Below are 6,000 nucleotides of genomic sequence, written 5' to 3' on the forward strand. Positions count from 1 at the left end.
CTCACTCCATTGTTACGGATAATGGAAAATAGTTCAACAACACACGACTTTAGAATTTCTACGATGAGCTCGGCTCAAGAAACATTTCTCATCACCAAACCATCCACAGGCAAACGGTCAAGTCGAAGCCATTAACAAGATTATTAAGCACACATTGAAAGCAAAACTCGATCTGTTTAAAGGAGGATGGGCTGAGGAACTCGCTAGTGTGTTATGGTCTTATTGTACTACTGCAAGGACAAGCACAAGAGAAACCCCATTTTTACTGGCTTTCAGCATAAAGGCCGTGATCCCACTAGAAACCAAATTCCTTCGCTGCGCATAACTGATTACGACGAAGAAAGGAACCACATAGCTCTTCGTATGGAACTCGACCTAATCGAGGAAAAAAGGAACAACGTCGAACTCAAAAATGTCGTTTACAAACAGTGAAACGCCAAGTACTATAATCAAAAAGTGCGAAAAAGAGAATTTGAGGTAGGATCTCTCATCTTACGGAAAGTATTCCTCCCTACAAGAGAGATCGGCAGTGGATGCCCAGGTCCGAATTGGGAAGGTCCCTATCTAATAATGAAGGTCCTGCTAAAAGAAGCATATGAACTGGAAGACTTGGGGGGTAGATCCTTACCCTACCCTTGGAATGCCGAACACGTTAAGCAGTACTACCAGTAAACGAAAAAAGTCCCCTTGTAACGTCAATCACATCAATAAAAAGGGACTTTCCATTTCTTTTGAACATTTTACTCGGCAATCTGTCAGAATTTCATAAAGCCCTGCTCCATATGCAGGCCGATCTAAGGTCGTATATGCTGCGACACTTAGTAGAAGGTTTTTCCTGAGGAATCTCATTAAGCCCTGGTCCATATACAGGCCGATCTAAGGTCGTATGTGCTGCGGAATCTCATAAGCCCTGCCCCATATGCAGGCCGATCTAAGGTCGTATGTGCTGCGACACTTAGTAGAAGATTCCTCCTAAGGAATCTCCCCTCCTAAAGAATCTATAGAGCCCTGCTCTTTACGGTTGGACGAGCTAAGGCCGTACATGGTACTACACTTAGTAAAAATGCCCAATGTATATGTCTGGTTCGGAAAATGAGTACTACACAACTAAGCGAGATTCATTCAAAGTAATTCTACACACTATTATAACACTCTTACAATTTTTGCTAAGTCTGTGAGGAAAAGTCGTATTGAACATAAACAATTATCCATTCCAAACAAAATGTCATAAACAGTCAAAACAAAGTTCAAATCGCAAGTCAAAAAAATAAATTGACAAACCAAAATACTAAAAAATTAATGTTTTTTAATCGCCTAAGTGTCTTGGGGGCAGAGGTAGTATCTTCAACATCCTGAGCTGCCGGTAACACCCGAACTCCAGCAGACTTCGATAACCTTCGCAAATCCTCCTTCTGCCCCTCCAGTGCCTCATCCAGAAAGACCACATCAAGATCATGCCTCTCCTTCCTAATGTTCCCCACCAGCTCCTCCAGGGCTACCACGTATACATCCTGGGCCACGACGTCAAACTCGGAGGACTCCTTCCAGGCCTTCACCGCCCTGCCAATCTTGGCCTCAGCCTCTTTAGCCCTTTTTGTGGCCTGCCTCACCCTTTTGTTGGCCTTTTGTACCTTCTGGATAGCCTCTCTAACTTTGCCGCACTCCTCTTCTGCCCGAGCTCTGGCCTCTTCCTCCAAGGCCCTCAACACCTTGATATCCTCCATCAGTTTCTCCTCGACATCGAGCCTGGAGTTCAGCTCGATCCTCATCTGGTTCAGCTTCTCCTCATACTCCTTCTCCCTCAGAGCGAACTGGCTTTTTCAGCCTCCATGCTATTGTAAAGGTTGAATGCCTGATCTTTTGCCTCTATGAGTTTGTCCAGCCTGTTTTTCAAAAATCAAGTAAGTCATTAAAACATTTATAAAATTAATCAAAAATCAAGTAAGAGATATACCTTATCCGCCACTACCATCATGTATAAAACTAATCGGTGGTCATGGAGATGAGCAGTGATCAAAGCCTCACCAATGTGTATCTCGTTCAGATAGCCCTGCTCTCTCTCACCCTAGCTTCGGGTAAGTAGATTGGTCGACTCCCTCAAAGGTGAAGTGAACATTGCAGTCATGCCCCTGGAAGGAGAAGGAGCTCGAAGATAGTCCAAAAATATTTCTGGTTTGTGTCCCACCAGACTTTCCTAGCTCGATCTCTGTAAATCTGGGCACCGATCCTGCAAGTTCACAGAACTGGTCCCGAAAGCAGAAGGAGCAATCGGGGATGGCAACGAGGGGGACGGCAAGGTCGGGCTCAGCAAAGGCACTGCCTCAGGAATTCTCAGTGACGTCGGGGGCGCAGATCGGTTCCTCTTCGACGGAACCTCCTCCTCCACTTCTTCAGAACGGCTCTCCATCCATTCTGGGACTTCTCTCTTTCTCCCTTAGTAACAGCCGCCGCCTTAGCTGCCTTATAGCCCCGTATTTCGTCCTGATGATCTGAGAAAGCAGCGAAATGCTCAAAAAATATGTATATACATAAAGAAATTACAACCGCGAATGAAGATCAAAATATTACCTGAACTGGATGGAGCCGAACTTCAAGCTCATACTTGCAGCAATCCGGCCCGGTATAAGTTCAAATCTGAGATTACAAACTTACAGGACCTTTGCTTTTTAGGTAATGATCTTATTTCCTTAGCTCGTCTCTGTGTATCTTTTGTTAATGTCTCCTTCTTGTAATCTGCACAAAGAAAAAAATACCGAGGTCAGCACTTCGTCAAACATACATCTTGCTAAAAGACTAAAACCTAAAAAGACACTTACATAATGAATGATAGAGCCTGGGAACCACGTCTTCCCTATTCACCTCGGCAGAATGAAACTGCCACTCCCCCGATACATAAAACCATTCTTCCTTCCATTTCTTAATTGAAGAAGGGGTGTCTAACACCAGAGAACCTCTCGTCCTAGGCCTAACACTCGTGTACCACCAGCCCGAGTTCTTCACATCCTCCTTAAAAGTAAACAGAGAATCGAACTGCTGGACACTTAGCTTAGGATTCCCCATTTGGTTCCACAGAATAAGGGTGGCTATTAAGGTTCGCCACCCATTAAGAAAGGAATTTACGAATCACCCTAGGAAAAGGAAGCTTAAGGCCAGCTTGAAGGATAGCCAAGTTCAGAGCAACACATCTCTCAGGAGGAGTGTCAGCTCAGTCAGATGACTCTGGTATTATCATAACTACCGAACTAGGAATGGCGTATTTAGCTCGCTAGCTGGCTAACACATCCCCTGTCACAACCGACCTAAAAGAGCTTGCCCCCCACTCCCCGAAATTACCTCCTCAACATCCTTACTAGATCTACCTACTCCCTTGGAACCCTCACATCCTAAGTTTATCACAGGATGCCCTAAGTCAGTTGGGTTAACTATCGAAATGGGAATGGGGTTAAAAACTTCCCTACAACTAGAAGACAAACTCGACGAGAAAGAGGCAGACTCTTCCTGCTAGTTACCCCAAGAATGAACTCTAGACTCATCCGAACTCATTTATGAACTAGGAAAAGAAGCACAAACTGAAAGGAGGTAGCAGATAAGAACAGAATGATACCTGGGAGATGAACTGGGAAAACGACCTCACTCGAATACGGGAAAACAAACTTAGGAAATCGCCCAAATAGTTGAGATAGTAAAAACCAGTGAAATAGGAATAAAAATGATTGACCAAAAATGGATTTAAAGAAAGGAAAGATGAGAGGGCACTATATGAGCCGTTCATCCAGAAATAGGGAAAAAATATCAACGGTCCAAAAGTCTAGGAGACAAAACGAAGTAGTTTTGGCCAAGCTTGCTGAAGAAGATACTTATAAATGGCGTACAGCTCATCCACCTCAAAAGATGACACTTGTCACAGCAATAAATGTACTTCTTGGAGAAAGCATCACTTAGGTCAGTCTCCCCTACGGTAGAGCTGACCTGGAGGGTAACTGTTGACATCCAAACTCCGATCTAGTATAAACAGCTCGCTAACCCCACCTTAGTAAACGTAAGTTCGGCCCACACCCCCATGTCGAAATTACCCGCCGTTATCTTAGAAAAACATCATGATTACCCCTTATCACATCACAGAAGATGTCATCGCCGTCCGGAACAACCAATTCCAAGTCCTTGAACTCCAGCCCCTTACAGGTCATCATTACCTGGGTGATACATTAACACATGACCACCTACTTTTTTGACCAATCGCAGGAGAATTCGACGACCCGAGTTTCGAGCTCGGCACTGTTGCTGATTTGAATGATTTAATATAATTTCGGCTGAAACTATGTATAAATAGTTGAATAGGACCCTTGTAAAGGCAGAGCAAATTCATATAACGACTTATGGCACAACTACACTGAAATGACATCTTTGTGATCTTTTCTAAGCATAAATTTTTTTCTTAAAGTTGGTTCAAAATTATCCTTACTAATTTTGACGTCAACAGTTGGTATTTATAAACTCCATGCAAATTTCTTCTCGAATTACCAAATCTCTTATAAAGTGATGTTGAAATTCAATATGCTTTGACCTAGCATGGAAGACTGGATTTTTTGTCATCGCAATTGCTGACATGTTGTTGTAATAAATTGTTGTTGGTCCTTCCTACTCAAAATTCTTCTAAGCCAAACAGCTTCGCAAGATGAATCTGTAGCTGCGATGTACTCTACTTCGGCTTATGATAAATCAAAGGATTTCTGCTTCTTTAAGCTCCAGGAAATCACATTTGATCGAAGGCAAACGATATATCGAGAAGTGCTCTTTGGATCAACAACTAATCCAGCCCAATCAGTATCTGTATAGCCTACAAGTTTGCAATTATTCTCCTTTTTAAACTCTATGCCATGGTTTTTAGTTCCTTTAAGGAATCTCAAAATTCTTTTTGCTGCTGCAAAATGTAGTTTACTTGATTCATTCGTGAATCTGGATAATAAACTGACTGAATATGTAATATCTGGCCTTGTATTAAGATAAATCAATGAACAAATTAATGCCATGTAGAGTGTGGCATCAACTTTGTCTGCATCATCATAAACTTGCACTTTTTTGCTTAAGGCAATCGGAGTAGAGACTACTCACTCATTTTGAATTTTTGAGAAGATCATCAATATACTTTTCTTGAGAAAGAAAAATTCTTCCTGGGCTTTGCTTTACTTGAATCCCAAGAAAATATCTCATGAGTCCCAAGTCAAACATTTCAAAATCTTTCATCATTTTCTTTTTGAATTCATCCACCATGTGTTCATTTGTTCCAAAGTTGATAAGATCATCTACATAAAGGCACACGATAAGAAAATCTTTTTCTACATTTTTCACATAGAGGGATGATTTACTTGTGCCTCAATTGAAGCCATTTTTAATGAAATAGCTATTAATTTTGCTATTCCATGCTCGTTGTGCTTGCTTTAACTCATATAATGCTTTTTTGAAGACGATAAGCCTTGTCTTCTTTGCCTTTGATTTTGAACCCTTCAGGTTGTTCAACATACGCTTCTTCTTGATTTTCACCATTTAAGAATGTTGATTTTACATCGAGCTGAAAAACTTTTAACTCCAATTGAGCCGCTAATGCCAGAACTATACGTATTGTCTCCATTCTTGCAACTAGAGCAAATGTCTCTATGAAGTCGACTCCTGGTTGTTGAGAATATCCTTTGGCCACGAGCTGAGCTTTATATTTTTGAATTGACATGTCTTCATTGTATTTGGTTTTATAGACCCGTTTCAAACCAATGGTCCTCTTTCATTCTGGTAGCTCAACGAGTTCTGAAGTTTTATTTTTCTCAATGGCGAATATTTCTTCATTCATTGCTTTTGTCCAACTTTTGTCTTTTGAAGCTTTTTCATATGATTGAGGTTCAGAAGAGAATAATCTAAGTTCCTGTGACTCATATATTTCTCTTAGTAAAAGTGTTTTTCTTGGAGGGGTTTTTAATTCTTCTTCAATTGTTGGAATATTTGGAGCTG

The sequence above is a fragment of the Olea europaea genome, unplaced genomic scaffold, assembly GCF_002742605.1.
Source record: "Olea europaea var. sylvestris unplaced genomic scaffold, O_europaea_v1 scaffold1344, whole genome shotgun sequence".
NCBI classification, from domain to species: Eukaryota; Viridiplantae; Streptophyta; class Magnoliopsida; order Lamiales; family Oleaceae; genus Olea; species Olea europaea.